We start from the raw sequence: 17,404 nt of genomic DNA on the forward strand, positions 1-17,404 counted from the left end.
CCTGAACATCCTGATATGAAGGCAGAAAAAAAACACAAACATGACTGTTTTTAAGGTACCAGTACACACAGCTGAATTGGTTCATATGCACTGTAAACATTACTTTAGTTAGTCAACAAAATGGAATGCAAAAGACTACCTCTTTATTGGTAAAAGAGTTGCATCAATCTGTTTTGCTGCAATGTAACATGAGGGTCCACACTATTAGGTCTGGATAGTACAATCACATTTCATGCTGGGATTTGTAAAGCAAAGAACACAAATAAATGGCTTTCCTATATCGCAACAATTAATGATTATACTAATGAAAAAATCAATTTCACTCAAAGATGTTACTAAGCCCCAGTGGCCTAATGGATTGTGGGTTCAAGTCCCATCTGGGGTGATAGGCTTTATTTCATTAAAATAATATTGGAGATGTTCCTTTCATTCTTGCTTCATACTGCACAAATGGCTCCACCAGAAACTTTAATCTGCTTAACAATCTGGAACTGTTCAGCTTGCAAAATTATGGCCCAGTATCTAAAAGCAGACATTTATCCTAATGACATTGTGGATTAGTTTCCTGAAAAGTTTACTATCACCTGGGACAGTGGCTTCAAGTCCCATCTAGGATGCATGTTCCTTTGTTGCTCATTCTCATTCTAGAAGTTATGCTTTTTTTCAATTCAGGTGACTGTCTTAATGGTATTGCAGAAAATCCATATATACCAAAACATACCTATTAAGTTTTAATTGCAATTTAATATCAGAGTGGCTACAAAATAACAATTTCTATTGCAATTGCTGATGGGTTTCTTGAAGTCGTTTCATGCATGTCATCAAAAGGGTAATTTTCTGCTTTTATATTTCTTTGGACACTGACTTTACTGACAATTTAGGTGCTTCAGACCAAAAAAACAATGTTTACCTTTAAATATAGAGCACAAGTGAGATTTAACTTATTTTTATTTAAAGATACTGCATTTTTTGGTATTAGAGTGTATATTTTCCCTATGCAACATTAAAGTTACATATATCTATACCAAATATTATTTAAGATAAATAAACAGGAATTATTTTACAATTTTGATAATATTGTACTGTACAACAATGGCATGAATTCATTGCAATATACACCTATGGATACATAAAACTGGGCAATAACACAAATGCACAATATAATTGATTACCTTATGATTAGAATATTACTTTTATTAGGTACTTTAGTATTGGGTGCAGTAGTTTAGTGGATTTAAAAAGTAACTAATTTAAAATTAATAAACCAAGTTAATTTACTTAGTCAACTCGATGCTAAAATCACTCAACTAAAAATAAAGTGCTTTGTCCATGTGCTCCTGTGGCGCAATCAGTCTGTGCGCGGTACTTATAAGACAGTATCTGTTGAGCAATCCTGAGGTTGTGAATTCAAGCCTCACCTGGAGCAAATGTAATTTTTTTTCTAATGTCATCAGTTAATGATTATCATCTACTACCTGAACATCCTGATATGAAGGCAGAAAAAAAACACAAACATGACTGTTTTTAAGTACCAGTACACACAGCTGCTTTGGTTCATATGCACTGTAAACATTACTTTAGTTAGTCAACAAAATGGAATGCAAAAGACTACCTTGGTAAAAGAGTTGCATCAATCTGTTTAGCTGCAATGTAACATGAGGGTCTACACTATTAGGTCTGGATAGTACAATCACATTTCATGCTGGGATTTGAAAAGCAAAGAACACAAATAAACGGCTTTCCTATATCGCAACAATTAATGATTATACTAATGAAAAAATCAGTTTCACTCAAAGATGTTACTAAGCCCCAGTGGCCTAATGGCTAAGACACAGGCCTCCTAAGCCAGGGATTGTGGGTTCAAGTCCCATCTGGGGAGATAGGTTTATTTCATTAAAATAATATTGGAGATGTTCCTTTCATTCTTGCTTCATACTGCACAAATGGCTCCACCAGAAACTTTAATCTGCTTAACAATCTGGAACTGTTCAGCTTGCAAAATTATGGCCCAGTATCTAAAAGCAGACATTTATCCTAATGACATTGTGGATTAGTTTTCTGAAAAGTTTACTATCACCTGGGACAGTGGCTTCAAGTCCCATCTAGGATGCATGTTCCTTTGTTGCTCATACTCATTCTAGAAGTTAGGCTTTTTTTCAATGCAGGTGACTGTCTTAATGGTATTACAGAAAATCCATATATACCAAAACATACCTATTAAGTTTTAATTGCAATTTAATATCAGAGTGGCTACAAAATAACAATGTCTATTGCAATTGCTGATGGGTTTCTTGAAGTCCTTTCATCCTTGTCATCAAAAGGGTAATTTTCTGCTTTTTATATTTCTTTGGACACTGACTTTACTGACAATTTAGGTGCTACAGACCAAAAAAACAATGTTTACCTTTAAATATAGAGCACAAGTGAGATTTAACTTATTTTTAATTAAAGATACTGCACTTTTTGGTAATATAGTGTATATTTTCCATATGCAACATTAAAGTTACATATATCTATACCAAATATTATTTAAGATAAATAAACACTAATTATTTTACAATTTTGATAATATTGAACTGTACAACAATGGCATGAATTCATTGCAATATACACCTATGGATACATAAAACTGGGCAATAACACAAATGCACAATATAATTGATTACCTTATGATTAGAATATTACTTTTATTAGGTACTTTAGTATTGGGTGCAGTAGTTTAGTGGATTTAAAAAGTAACTAATTTAAAATCAATAAACCAAGTTAATTTACTTAGTCAACTCGATGCTAAAATCACTCAACTAAAAATAATGCGCTTTGACCATGTCCTCCTGTGGCGCAATCGGTCTGTGCGCAGGACTTATAAGACAGTATCTGTTGAGCAATGCTGAGGTTGTGAGTTCAAGCCTCACCTGGAGCAAATGTAATTTTTTTTCTAATGTCATCAGTTAATGATTATCATCTGCTTCCTGAACATCCTGATATGAAGGCAGAAAAAAAACACAAACATGACTGTTTTTAAGGTACCAGTACACACAGCTGCTTTGGTTCATATGCACTGTAAACATTACTTTAGTTAGTCAACAAAATGGAATGCAAAAGACTACCTCTTTATTGGTAAAAGAGTTGCATCAATCTGTTTTGCTGCAATGTAACATGAGGGTCCACACTATTAGGTCTGGATAGTACAATCACATTTCATGCTGGGATTTGTAAAGCAAAGAACACAAATAAATGGCTTTCCTATATCGCAACAATTAATGATTATACTAATGAAAAAATCAATTTCACTCAAAGATGTTACTAAGCCCCAGTGGCCTAATGGATTGTGGGTTCAAGTCCCATCTGGGGTGATAGGCTTTATTTCATTAAAATAAATTTGGAGATGTTCCTTTTATTCTTGCTTCATACTGCACAAATGGCTCCACCAGAAACTTTTATCTGCTTATCAATCCGGAACTGTTCAGCTTGCAAAATTATGGCCCAGTATCTAAAAGCAGACATTTATCCTAATGACATTGTGGATTAGTTTCCTGAAAAGTTTACTATCACCTGGGACAGTGGCTTCAAGTCCCATCTAGGATGCATGTCCCTTTGTTGCTCATACTCATTCTAGAAGTTATGCTTTTTTTCAATGCAGGTGACTGTCTTAATGGTATTGCAGAAAATCCATATATACCAAAACATACCTATTAAGTTTTAATTGCAATTTAATATCAGAGTGGCTACAAAATAACAATGTCTATTGCAATTGCTGATGGGTTTCTTGAAGTCCTTTCATCCTTGTCATCAAAAGGGTAATTTTCTGCTTTTTATATTTCTTTGGACACTGACTTTACTGACAATTTAGGTGCTACAGACCAAAAAAACAATGTTTACCTTTAAATATAGAGCACAAGTGAGATTTAACTTATTTTTATTTAAAGATACTGCATTTTTGGTAGTATAGTGTATATTTTCCCTATGCAACATTAAAGTTACATATATCTATACCAAATATTATTTAAGATAAATAAACAGGAATTATTTTACAATTTTGATAATATTGAACTGTACAACAATGGCATGAATTCATTGCAATATACACCTATGGATACATAAAACTGGGCAATAACACAAATGCACAATATAATTGATTACCTTATGAATAGAATATTACTTTTATTAGGTACTTTAGTATTGGGTGCAGTAGTTTAGTGGATTTAAAAAGTAACTAATTTAAAATTAATAAACCAAGTTAATTTACTTAGTCAACTCGATGCTAAAATCACTCAACTAAAAATAATGCGCTTTGACCATGTGCTCCTGTGGCGCAATCGGTCTGTGCGCAGGACTTATAAGACAGTATCTGTTGAGCAATGCTGAGGTTGTGAGTTCAAGCCTCACCTGGAGCAAATGTAATTTTTTTTCTAATGTCATCAGTTAATGATTATCATCTGCTTCCTGAACATCCTGATATGAGGGCAGAAAAAAAACACAAACATGACTGTTTTTAAGTACCAGTACACACAGCTGCTTTGGTTCATATGCACTGTAAAAATTACTTTAGTTAGTCAACAAAATGGAATGCAAAAGACTACCTTGGTAAAAGAGTTGCATCAATCTGTTTTGCTGCAATGAAACATGAGGGTCTACACTATTAGGTCTGGATAGTACAATCACATTTCATGCTGGGATTTGAAAAGCAAAGAACACAAATAAACGGCTTTCCTATATCGCAACAATTAATGATTATACTAATGAAAAAATCAGTTTCACTCAAAGATGTTACTAAGCCCCAGTGGCCTAAAGGATAAGACACTGGCCTCCTAAGCCAGGGATTGTGGGTTCAAGTCCCATCTGGGGAGATAGGTTTATTTCATTAAAATAATATTGGAGATGTTCGCTTCATACTGCACAAATGGCTCCACCAGAAACTTTAATCTGCTTAACAATCTGGAACTGTTCAGCTTGCAAAATTATGGCCCAGTATCTAAAAGCAGACATTTATCCTAATGACATTGTGGATTAGTTTTCTGAAAAGTTTACTATCACCTGGGACAGTGGCTTCAAGTCCCATCTAGGATGCATGTTCCTTTGTTGCTCATACTCATTCTAGAAGTTAGGCTTTTTTTCAATGCAGGTGACTGTCTTAATGGTATTACAGAAAATCCATATATACCAAAACATACCTATTAAGTTTTAATTGCAATTTAATATCAGAGTGGCTACAAAATAACAATGTCTATTGCAATTGCTGATGGGTTTCTTGAAGTCCTTTCATCCTTGTCATCAAAAGGGTAATTTTCTGCTTTTTATATTTCTTTGGACACTGACTTTACTGACAATTTAGGTGCTACAGACCAAAAAAACAATGTTTACCTTTAAATATAGAGCACAAGTGAGATTTAACTTATTTTTAATTAAAGATACTGCACTTTTTGGTAATATAGTGTATATTTTCCATATGCAACATTAAAGTTACATATATCTATACCAAATATTATTTAAGATAAATAAACACTAATTATTTTACAATTTTGATAATATTGAACTGTACAACAATGGCATGAATTCATTGCAATATACACCTATGGATACATAAAACTGGGCAATAACACAAATGCACAATATAATTGATTACCTTATGATTAGAATATTACTTTTATTAGGTACTTTAGTATTGGGTGCAGTAGTTTAGTGGATTTAAAAAGTAACTAATTTAAAATCAATAAACCAAGTTAATTTACTTAGTCAACTCGATGCTAAAATCACTCAACTAAAAATAATGCGCTTTGACCATGTCCTCCTGTGGCGCAATCGGTCTGTGCGCAGGACTTATAAGACAGTATCTGTTGAGCAATGCTGAGGTTGTGAGTTCAAGCCTCACCTGGAGCAAATGTAATTTTTTTTCTAATGTCATCAGTTAATGATTATCATCTGCTTCCTGAACATCCTGATATGAAGGCAGAAAAAAAACACAAACATGACTGTTTTTAAGGTACCAGTACACACAGCTGCTTTGGTTCATATGCACTGTAAACATTACTTTAGTTAGTCAACAAAATGGAATGCAAAAGACTACCTCTTTATTGGTAAAAGAGTTGCATCAATCTGTTTTGCTGCAATGTAACATGAGGGTCCACACTATTAGGTCTGGATAGTACAATCACATTTCATGCTGGGATTTGTAAAGCAAAGAACACAAATAAATGGCTTTCCTATATCGCAACAATTAATGATTATACTAATGAAAAAATCAATTTCACTCAAAGATGTTACTAAGCCCCAGTGGCCTAATGGATTGTGGGTTCAAGTCCCATCTGGGGTGATAGGCTTTATTTCATTAAAATAATATTGGAGATGTTCCTTTCATTCTTGCTTCATACTGCACAAATGGCTCCACCAGAAACTTTAATCTGCTTAACAATCTGGAACTGTTCAGCTTGCAAAATTATGGCCCAGTATCTAAAAGCAGACATTTATCCTAATGACATTGTGGATTAGTTTCCGGATAAGTTTACTATCACCTGGGACAGTGGCTTCAAGTCCCATCTAGGATGCATGTCCCTTTGTTGCTCATACTCATTCTAGAAGTTATGCTTTTTTTCAATGCAGGTGACTGTCTTAATGGTATTGCAGAAAATCCATATATACCAAAACATACCTATTAAGTTTTAATTGCAATTTAATATCAGAGTGGCTACAAAATAACAATGTCTATTGCAATTGCTGATGGGTTTCTTGAAGTCCTTTCATCCTTGTCATCAAAAGGGTAATTTTCTGCTTTTTATATTTCTTTGGACACTGACTTTACTGACAATTTAGGTGCTACAGACCAAAAAAACAATGTTTACCTTTAAATATAGAGCACAAGTGAGATTTAACTTATTTTTAATTAAAGATACTGCACTTTTTGGTAATATAGTGCATATTTTCCATATGCAACATTAAAGTTACATATATCTATACCAAATATTATTTAAGATAAATAAACACTAATCATTTTACAATTTTGATAATATTGAACTGTACAACAATGGCATGAATTCATTGCAATATACACCTATGGATACATAAAACTGGGCAATAACACAAATGCACAATATAATTGATTACCTTATGATTAGAATATTACTTTTATTAGGTACTTTAGTATTGGGTGCAGTAGTTTAGTGGATTTAAAAAGTAACTAATTTAAAATTAATAAACCAAGTTAATTTACTTAGTCAACTCGATGCTAAAATCACTCAACTAAAAATAATGCGCTTTGACAATGTCCTCCTGTGGCGCAATCGGTCTGTGCGCTGGACTTATAAGACAGTATCTGTTGAGCAATGCTGAGGTTGTGAGTTCAAGCCTCACCTGGAGCAAATGTATTTTTTTTCTAATGTCATCAGTTAATGATTATCATCTGCTTCCTGAACATCCTGATATGAAGGCAGAAAAAAAACACAAACATGACTGTTTTTAAGGTACCAGTACACACAGCTGCTTTGGTTCATATGCACTGTAAACATTACTTTAGTTAGTCAACAAAATGGAATGCAAAAGACTACCTCTTTATTGGTAAAAGAGTTGCATCAATCTGTTTTGCTGCAATGTAACATGAGGGTCCACACTATTAGGTCTGGATAGTACAATCACATTTCATGCTGGGATTTGTAAAGCAAAGAAAACACATAAACGGCTTTCCTATATCGCAACAATTAATGATTATACTAATGAAAAAATCAGTTTCACTCAAAGATGTTACTAAGCCCCAGTGGCCTAATGGATTGTGGGTTCAAGTCCCATCTGGGGTGATAGGCTTTATTTCATTAAAATAATATTGGAGATGTTCCTTTCATTCTTGCTTCATACTGCACAAATGGCTCCACCAGAAACTTTAATCTGCTTAACAATCTGGAACTGTTCAGCTTGCAAAATTATGGCCCAGTATCTAAAAGCAGACATTTATCCTAATGACATTGTGGATTAGTTTCCGGATAAGTTTACTATCACCTGGGACAGTGGCTTCAAGTCCCATCTAGGATGCATGTTCCTTTGTTGCTCATTCTCGTTCTAGAAGTTATGCTTTTTTTCAATGCAGGTGACTGTCTTAATGGTATTGCAGAAAATCCATATATACCAAAACATACCTATTAAGTTTTAATTGCAATTTAATATCAGAGTGGCTACAAAATAACAATGTCTATTGCAATTGCTGATGGGTTTCTTGAAGTCCTTTCATCCTTGTCATCAAAAGGGTAATTTTCTGCTTTTTATATTTCTTTGGACACTGACTTTACTGACAATTTAGGTGCTACAGACCAAAAAAACAATGTTTACCTTTAAATATAGAGCACAAGTGAGATTTAACTTATTTTTAATTAAAGATACTGCACTTTTTGGTAATATAGTGTATATTTTCCATATGCAACATTAAAGTTACATATATCTATACAAATATTATTTAAGATAAATAAACACTAATTATTTTACAATTTTGATAATATTGAACTGTACAACAATGGCATGAATTCATTGCAATATACACTTATGGATACATAAAACTGGGCAATAACACAAATGCACAATATAATTGATTACCTTATGATTAGAATATTACTTTTATTAGGTACTTTAGTATTGGGTGCAGTAGTTTAGTGGATTTAAAAAGTAACTAATTTAAAATTAATAAACCAAGTTAATTTACTTAGTCAACTCGATGCTAAAATCACTCAACTAAAAATAATGCGCTTTGACTATTTGCTCCTGTGGCGCAATCGGTCTGTGCGCAGGACTTATAAGACAGTATTGGTTGAGCAATGCTGAGATTGTGAGTTCAAGCCTCACCTGGAGCAAATGTAATTTTTTTTCTTATGTCATCAGTTAATGATTATCATCTGCTTCCTGAACATCCTGACATGAAGGCAGAAAAAAAACACAAACATGACTGTTTTTAAGTACCAGTACACACAGCTGCTTTGGTTCATATGCACTGTAAACATTACTTTAGTTAGTCAACAAAATGGAATGCAAAAGACTACCTCTTTATTGGTAAAAGAGTTGCATCAATCTGTTTTGCTGCACTGTAACATGAGGGTCCACACTATTAGGTCTGGATAGTACAATCACATTTCATGCTGGGATTTGTAAAGCAAAGAAAACACATAAAAGGCTTTCCTATATCACAACAATTAATGATTATACTAATGAAAAAATCAGTTTCACTCAAAGATGTTACTAAGCCCCAGTGGCCTAATGGATATGGCACTGGCCTCCTAAACCAGGGATTGTGGGTTCAAGTCACATCTGGGGTGATAGGCTTTATTTCATTAAAATAATTTTGGAGATGTTCCTTTTATTCTTGCTTCATACTGCACAAATGGCTCCACCAGAAACTTTTATCTGCTTATCAATCCGAAACTGTTCAGCTTGCAAAATTATGGCCCAGTATCTAAAAGCAGACATTTATCCTAATGACATTGTGGATTAGTTTTCTGAAAAGTTTACTATCACCTGGGACAGTGGCTTCATGTCCCATCTAGGATGCATGTTCCTTTGTTGCTCATTCTCATTCTAGAAGTTATGCTTTTTTTCAATTCAGGTGACTGTCTTAATGGTATTGCAGAAAATCCATATATACCAAAACATACCTATTAAGTTTTAATTGCAATTTAATATCAGAGTGGCTACAAAATAACAATTTCTATTGCAATTGCTGATGGGTTTCTTGAAGTCCTTTCATCCATGTCATCAAAAGGGTAATTTTCTGCCTTTTATATTTCTTTGGACACTGACTTTACTGACAATTTAGGTGCTTCAGACCAAAAAAACAATGTTTACCTTTAAATATAGAGCACAAGTGAGATTTAACTTATTTTTATTTAAAGATACTGCATTTTTTGGTATTAGAGTGTATATTTTCCCTATGCAACATTAAAGTTACATATATCTATACCAAATATTATTTAAGATAAATAAACAGGAATTATTTTACAATTTTGATAATATTGTACTGTACAACAATGGCATGAATTCATTGCAATATACATCTATGGCATACATAAAACTGGGCAATAACACAAATGCACAATATAATTGATTACCTTATGATTAGAATATTACTTTTATTAGGTACTTTAGTATTGGGTGCAGTAGTTTAGTGGATTTAAAAAGTAACTAATTTAAAATTAATAAACCAAGTTAATTTACTTAGTCAACTCGATGCTAAAATCGCTCAACTAAAAATAAAGCGCTTTGTCCATGTGCTCCTGTGGCGCAATCGGTCTGTGCGCGGTATTTATAAGACAGTATCTGTTGAGCAATCCTGAGGTTGTGAATTCAAGCCTCAACTGGAGCAAATGTAATTTTTTATCTAATGTCAACAGTTAATGATTATCATCTGCTTCCTGAGCATCCTGATATGAAGGCAGAAAAAAAACACAAACATGACTGTTTTTAAGGTACCAGTACACACAGCTGCTTTGGTTCATATGCACTGTAAACATTACTTTAGTTAGTCAACAAAATGGAATGCAAAAGACTACCTCTTTATTGGTAAAAGAGTTGCATCAATCTGTTTTGCTACAATGTAACATGAGGGTCCACACTATTAGGTCTGGATAGTACAATCACATTTCATGCTGGGATTTGAAAAGCAAAGAACACAAATAAACGGCTTTCCTATATCGCAACAATTAATGATTATACTAATGAAAAAATCAGTTTCACTCAAAGATGTTACTAAGCCCCAGTGGCCTAATGGATAAGACACTGCCCTCCTAAGCCTGGGATTGTGGGTTCAAGTACCATCTGGGGTGATAGGCTTTATTTCATTAAAATAAATTTGGAGATGTTCCTTTTATTCTTGCTTCATACTGCACAAATGGCTCCACCAGAAACTTTTATCTGCTTATCAATCCGGAACTGTTCAGCTTGCAAAATTATGGCCCAGTATCTAAAAGCAGACATTTATCCTAATGACATTGTGGATTAGTTTTCTGAAAAGTTTACTATCACTTGGGACAGTGGCTTCAAGTCCCATCTAGGATGCATGTTCCTTTGTTGCTCATTCTCATTCTAGAAGTTATGCTTTTTTTCAATTCAGGTGACTGTCTTAATGGTATTGCAGAAAATCCATATATACCAAAACATACCTATTAAGTTTTAATTGCAATTTAATATCAGAGTGGCTACAAAATAACAATTTCTATTGCAATTGCTGATGGGTTTCTTGAAGTCCTTTCATCCATGTCATCAAAAGGGTAATTTTCTGCTTTTATATTTCTTTGGACACTGACTTTACTGACAATTTAGGTGCTTCAGACCAAAAAAACAATGTTTACCTTTAAATATAGAGCACAAGTGAGATTTAACTTATTTTTATTTAAAGATACTGCATTTTTTGGTATTAGAGTGTATATTTTCCCTATGCAACATTAAAGTTACATATATCTATACCAAATATTATTTAAGATAAATAAACAGGAATTATTTTACAATTTTGATAATATTGTACTGTACAACAATGGCATGAATTCATTGCAATATACACCTATGGATACATAAAACTGGGCAATAACACAAATGCACAATATAATTGATTACCTTATGATTAGAATATTACTTTTATTAGGTACTTTAGTATTGGGTGCAGTAGTTTAGTGGATTTAAAAAGTAACTAATTTAAAATTAATAAACCAAGTTAATTTACTTAGTCAACTCGATGCTAAAATCACTCAACTAAAAATAAAGCGCTTCGTCCATGTGCTCCTGTGGCGCAATCGGTCTGTGCGCGGTACTTATAAGACAGTATCTGTTGAGCAATCCTGAGGTTGTGAATTCAAGCCTCACCTGGAGCAAATGTAATTTTTTTTCTAATGTCATCAGTTAATGATTATCATCTACTACCTGAACATCCTGATATGAAGGCAGAAAAAAAACACAAACATGACTGTTTTTAAGTACCAGTACACACAGCTGCTGTGGTTCATATGCACTGTAAAACATTACTTTAGTTAGTCAACAAAATGGAATGCAAAAGACTACCTTGGTAAAAGAGTTGCATCAATCTGTTTGCTGCAATGTAACATGAGGGTCTACACTATTAGGTCTGGATAGAACAATCACATTTCATGCTGGGATTTGAAAAGCAAAGAACACAAATAAACGGCTTTCCTATATCGCAACAATTAATGATTATACTAATGAAAAAATCAGTTTCACTCAAAGATGTTACTAAGCCCCAGTGGCCTAATGGCTAAGACGCTGGCCTCCTAAACCAGGGATTGTGGGTTCAAGTCCCATTTGGGGAGATAGGTTTATTTCATTAAAATAATATTGGAGATGTTCCTTTCATTCTTGCTTCATACTGCACAAATGGCTCCACCAGAAACTTTAATCTGGAACTGTTCAGTTTGCAAAATTATGGCCCAGTATCTAAAAGCAGACATTTATCCTAATGACATTGTGGATTAGTTTTCTGAAAAGTTTACTATCACCTGGGACAGTGGCTTCAAGTCCCATCTAGGATGCATGTTCCTTTGTTGCTCATACTCATTCTAGAAGTTATGCTTTTTTTCAATGCAGGTGACTGTCTTAATGGTATTACAGAAAATCCATATATACCAAAACATACCTATTAAGTTTTAATTGCAATTTAATATCAGAGTGGCTACAAAATAACAATGTCTATTGCAATTGCTGATGGGTTTCTTGAAGTCCTTTCATCCTTGTCATCAAAAGGGTAATTTTCTGCTTTTTATATTTCTTTGGACACTGACTTTACTGACAATTTAGGTGCTACAGACCAAAAAAACAATGTTTACCTTTAAATATAGAGCACAAGTGAGATTTAACATATTTTTAATTAAAGATACTGCACTTTTTGGTAATATAGTGTATATTTTCCATATGCAACATTAAAGTTACATATATCTATACCAAATATTATTTAAGATAAATAAACACTAATTATTTTACAATTTTGATAATATTGAACTGTACAACAATGGCATGAATTCATTGCAATATACACCTATGGATACATAAAACTGGGCAATAACACAAATGCACAATATAATTGATTACCTTATGATTAGAATATTACTTTTATTAGGTACTTTAGTATTGGGTGCAGTAGTTTAGTGGATTTAAAAAGTAACTAATTTAAAATTAATAAACCAAGTTAATTTACTTAGTCAACTCGATGCTAAAATAACTCAACTAAAAATAATGCGCTTTGACCATGTGCTCCTGTGGCGCAATCGGTCTGTGCGCAGGACTTATAAGACAGTATCGGTTGAGCAATGCTGAGGTTGTGAGTTCAAGCCTCACCTGGAGCAAATGTAATTTTTTTTCTTATGTCATCAGTTAATGATTATCATCTGCTTCCTGAACATCCTGATATGAAGGCAGAAAAAAAACACAAACATGACTGTTTTTAAGTACCAGTACACACAGCTGCTTTGGTTCATATGCACTGTAAACATTACTTTAGTTAGTCAACAAAATGGAATGCAAAAGACTACCTCTTTATTGGTAAAAGAGTTGCATCAATCTGTTTTGCTGCACTGTAACATGAGGGTCCACACTATTAGGTCTGGATAGTACAATCACATTTCATGCTGGGATTTGTAAAGCAAAGAAAACACATAAACGGCTCTCCTATATCGCAACAATTAATGATTATACTAATGAAAAAATCAGTTTCACTCAAAGATGTTACTAAGCCCCAGTGGCCTAATGGATTGTGGGTTCAAGTCCCATCTGGGGTGATAGGCTTAATTTCATTAAAATAATATTGGAGATGTTCCTTTCATTCTTGCTTCATACTGCACAAATGGCTCCACCAGAAACTTTAATCTGCTTAACAATCTGGAACTGTTCAGCTTGCAAAATTATGGCCCAGTATCTAAAAGCAGACATTTATCCTAATGACATTGTGGATTAGTTTCCGGATAAGTTTACTATCACCTGGGACAGTGGCTTCAAGTCCCATCTAGGATGCATGTTCCTTTGTTGCTCATTCTCATTCTAGAAGTTATGCTTTTTTTCAATGCAGGTGACTGTCTTAATGGTATTGCAGAAAATCCATATATACCAAAACATACCTATTAAGTTTTAATTGCAATTTAATATCAGAGTGGCTACAAAATAACAATGTCTATTGCAATTGCTGATGGGTTTCTTGAAGTCCTTTCATCCTTGTCATCAAAAGGGTAATTTTCTGCTTTTTATATTTCTTTGGACACTGACTTTACTGACAATTTAGGTGCTACAGACCAAAAAAACAATGTTTACCTTTAAATATAGAGCACAAGTGAGATTTAACTTATTTTTAATTAAAGATACTGCACTTTTTGGTAATATAGTGTATATTTTCCATATGCAACATTAAAGTTACATATATCTATACCAAATATTATTTAAGATAAATAAACACTAATTATTTTACAATTTTGATAATATTGAACTGTACAACAATGGCATGAATTCATTGCAATATACACCTATGGATACATAAAACTGGGCAATAACACAAATGCACAATATAATTGATTACCTTATGATTAGAATATTACTTTTATTAGGTACTTTAGTATTGGGTGCAGTAGTTTAGTGGATTTAAAAAGTAACTAATTTAAAATTAATAAACCAAGTTAATTTACTTAGCCAACTCGATGCTAAAATCACTCAACTAAAAATAATGCGCTTTGACCATTTGCTCCTGTGGCACAATCGGTCTGTGCACAGGACTTATAAGACAGTATCGGTTGAGCAATGCTGAGGTTGTGAGTTCAAGCCTCACCTGGAGCAAATGTAATTTTTTTTCTTATGTCATCAGTTAATGATTATCATCTGCTTCCTGAACATCCTGATATGAAGGCAGAAAAAAAACACAAACATGACTGTTTTTAAGTACCAGTACACACAGCTGCTTTGGTTCATATGCACTGTAAACATTACTTTAGTTAGTCAACAAAATGGAATGCAAAAGACTACCTCTTTATTGGTAAAAGAGTTGCATCAATCTGTTTTGCTGCACTGTAACATGAGGGTCCACACTATTAGGTCTGGATAGTACAATCACATTTCATGCTGGGATTTGTAAAGCAAAGAAAACACATAAACGGCTTTCCTATATCGCAACAATTAATGATTATACTAATGAAAAAATCAGTTTCACTCAAAGATGTTACTAAGCCCCAGTGGCCTAATGGATTGTGGGTTCAAGTCCCATCTGGGGTGATAGGCTTAATTTCATTAAAATAATATTGGAGATGTTCCTTTCATTCTTGCTTCATACTGCACAAATGGCTCCACCAGAAACTTTAATCTGCTTAACAATCTGGAACTGTTCAGCTTGCAAAATTATGGCCCAGTATCTAAAAGCAGACATTTATCCTAATGACATTGTGGATTAGTTTCCGGATAAGTTTACTATCACCTGGGACAGTGGCTTCAAGTCCCATCTAGGATGCATGTTCCTTTGTTGCTCATTCTCATTCTAGAAGTTATGCTTTTTTTCAATGCAGGTGACTGTCTTAATGGTATTGCAGAAAATCCATATATACCAAAACATACCTATTAAGTTTTAATTGCAATTTAATATCAGAGTGGCTACAAAATAACAATGTCTATTGCAATTGCTGATGGGTTTCTTGAAGTCCTTTCATCCTTGTCATCAAAAGGGTAATTTTCTGCTTTTTATATTTCTTTGGACACTGACTTTACTGACAATTTAGGTGCTACAGACCAAAAAAACAATGTTTACCTTTAAATATAGAGCACAAGTGAGATTTAACTTATTTTTAATTAAAGATACTGCACTTTTTGGTAATATAGTGTATATTTTCCATATGCAACATTAAAGTTACATATATCTATACAAATATTATTTAAGATAAATAAACACTAATTATTTTACAATTTTGATAATATTGAACTGTACAACAATGGCATGAATTCATTGCAATATACACCTATGGATACATAAAACTGGGCAATAACACAAATGCACAATATAATTGATTACCTTATGATTAGAATATTACTTTTATTAGGTACTTTAGTATTGGGTGCAGTAGTTTAGTGGATTTAAAAAGTAACTAATTTAAACTTAATAAACCAAGTTAATTTACTTAGTCAACTCGATGCTAAAATCACTCAACTAAAAATAATGCGCTTTGACCATTTGCTCCTGTGGCACAATCGGTCTGTGCGCAGGACTTATAAGACAGTATCGGTTGAGCAATGCTGAGGTTGTGAGTTCAAGCCTCACCTGGAGCAAATGTAATTTTTTTTCTTATGTCATCAGTTAATGATTATCATCTGCTTCCTGAACATCCTGATATGAAGGCAGAAAAAAAACACAAACATGACTGTTTTTAAGTACCAGTACACACAGCTGCTTTGGTTCATATGCACTGTAAACATTACTTTAGTTAGTCAACAAAATGGAATGCAAAAGACTACCTCTTTATTGGTAAAAGAGTTGCATCAATCTGTTTTGCTACAATGTAACATGAGGGTCCACACTATTAGGTCTGGATAGTACAATCACATTTCATGCTGGGATTTGAAAAGCAAAGAACACAAATAAACGGCTTTCCTATATTGCAACAATTAATGATTATACTAATGAAAAAATCAGTTTCACTCAAAGATGTTACTAAGCCCCAGTGGCCTAATGGATAAGACACTGCCCTCCTAACCCTGGGATTGTAGGTTCAAGTCCCATCTGGGGTGATAGGCTTTATTTCATTAAAATAAATTTGGAGATGTTCCTTTTATTCTTGCTTCATACTGCACAAATGGCTCCACCAGAAACTTTTATCTGCTTATCAATCCGGAACTGTTCAGCTTGCAAAATTATGGCCCAGTATCTAAAAGCAGACATTTATCCTAATGACATTGTGGATTAGTTTTCTGAAAAGTTTACTATCACTTGGGACAGTGGCTTCAAGTCCCATCTAGGATGCATGTTCCTTTGTTGCTCATTCTCATTCTAGAAGTTATGCTTTTTTTCAATTCAGGTGACTGTCTTAATGGTATTGCAGAAAATCCATATATACCAAAACATACCTATTAAGTTTTAATTGCAATTTAATATCAGAGTGGCTACAAAATAACAATTTCTATTGCAATTGCTGATGGGTTTCTTGAAGTCCTTTCATCCATGTCATCAAAAGGGTAATTTTCTGCTTTTATATTTCTTTGGACACTGACTTTACTGACAATTTAGGTGCTTCAGACCAAAAAAACAATGTTTACCTTTAAATATAGAGCACAAGTGAGATTTAACTTATTTTTATTTAAAGATACTGCATTTTTTGGTATTAGAGTGTATATTTTCCCTATGCAACATTAAAGTTACATATATCTATACCAAATATTATTTAAGATAAATAAACACTAATTATTTTACAATTTTGAT

Source organism: Taudactylus pleione, unplaced genomic scaffold (genome assembly GCF_031769625.1).
Source record: "Taudactylus pleione unplaced genomic scaffold, aTauple2 ptg000473l, whole genome shotgun sequence".
Taxonomy (NCBI): domain Eukaryota; kingdom Metazoa; phylum Chordata; class Amphibia; order Anura; family Myobatrachidae; genus Taudactylus; species Taudactylus pleione.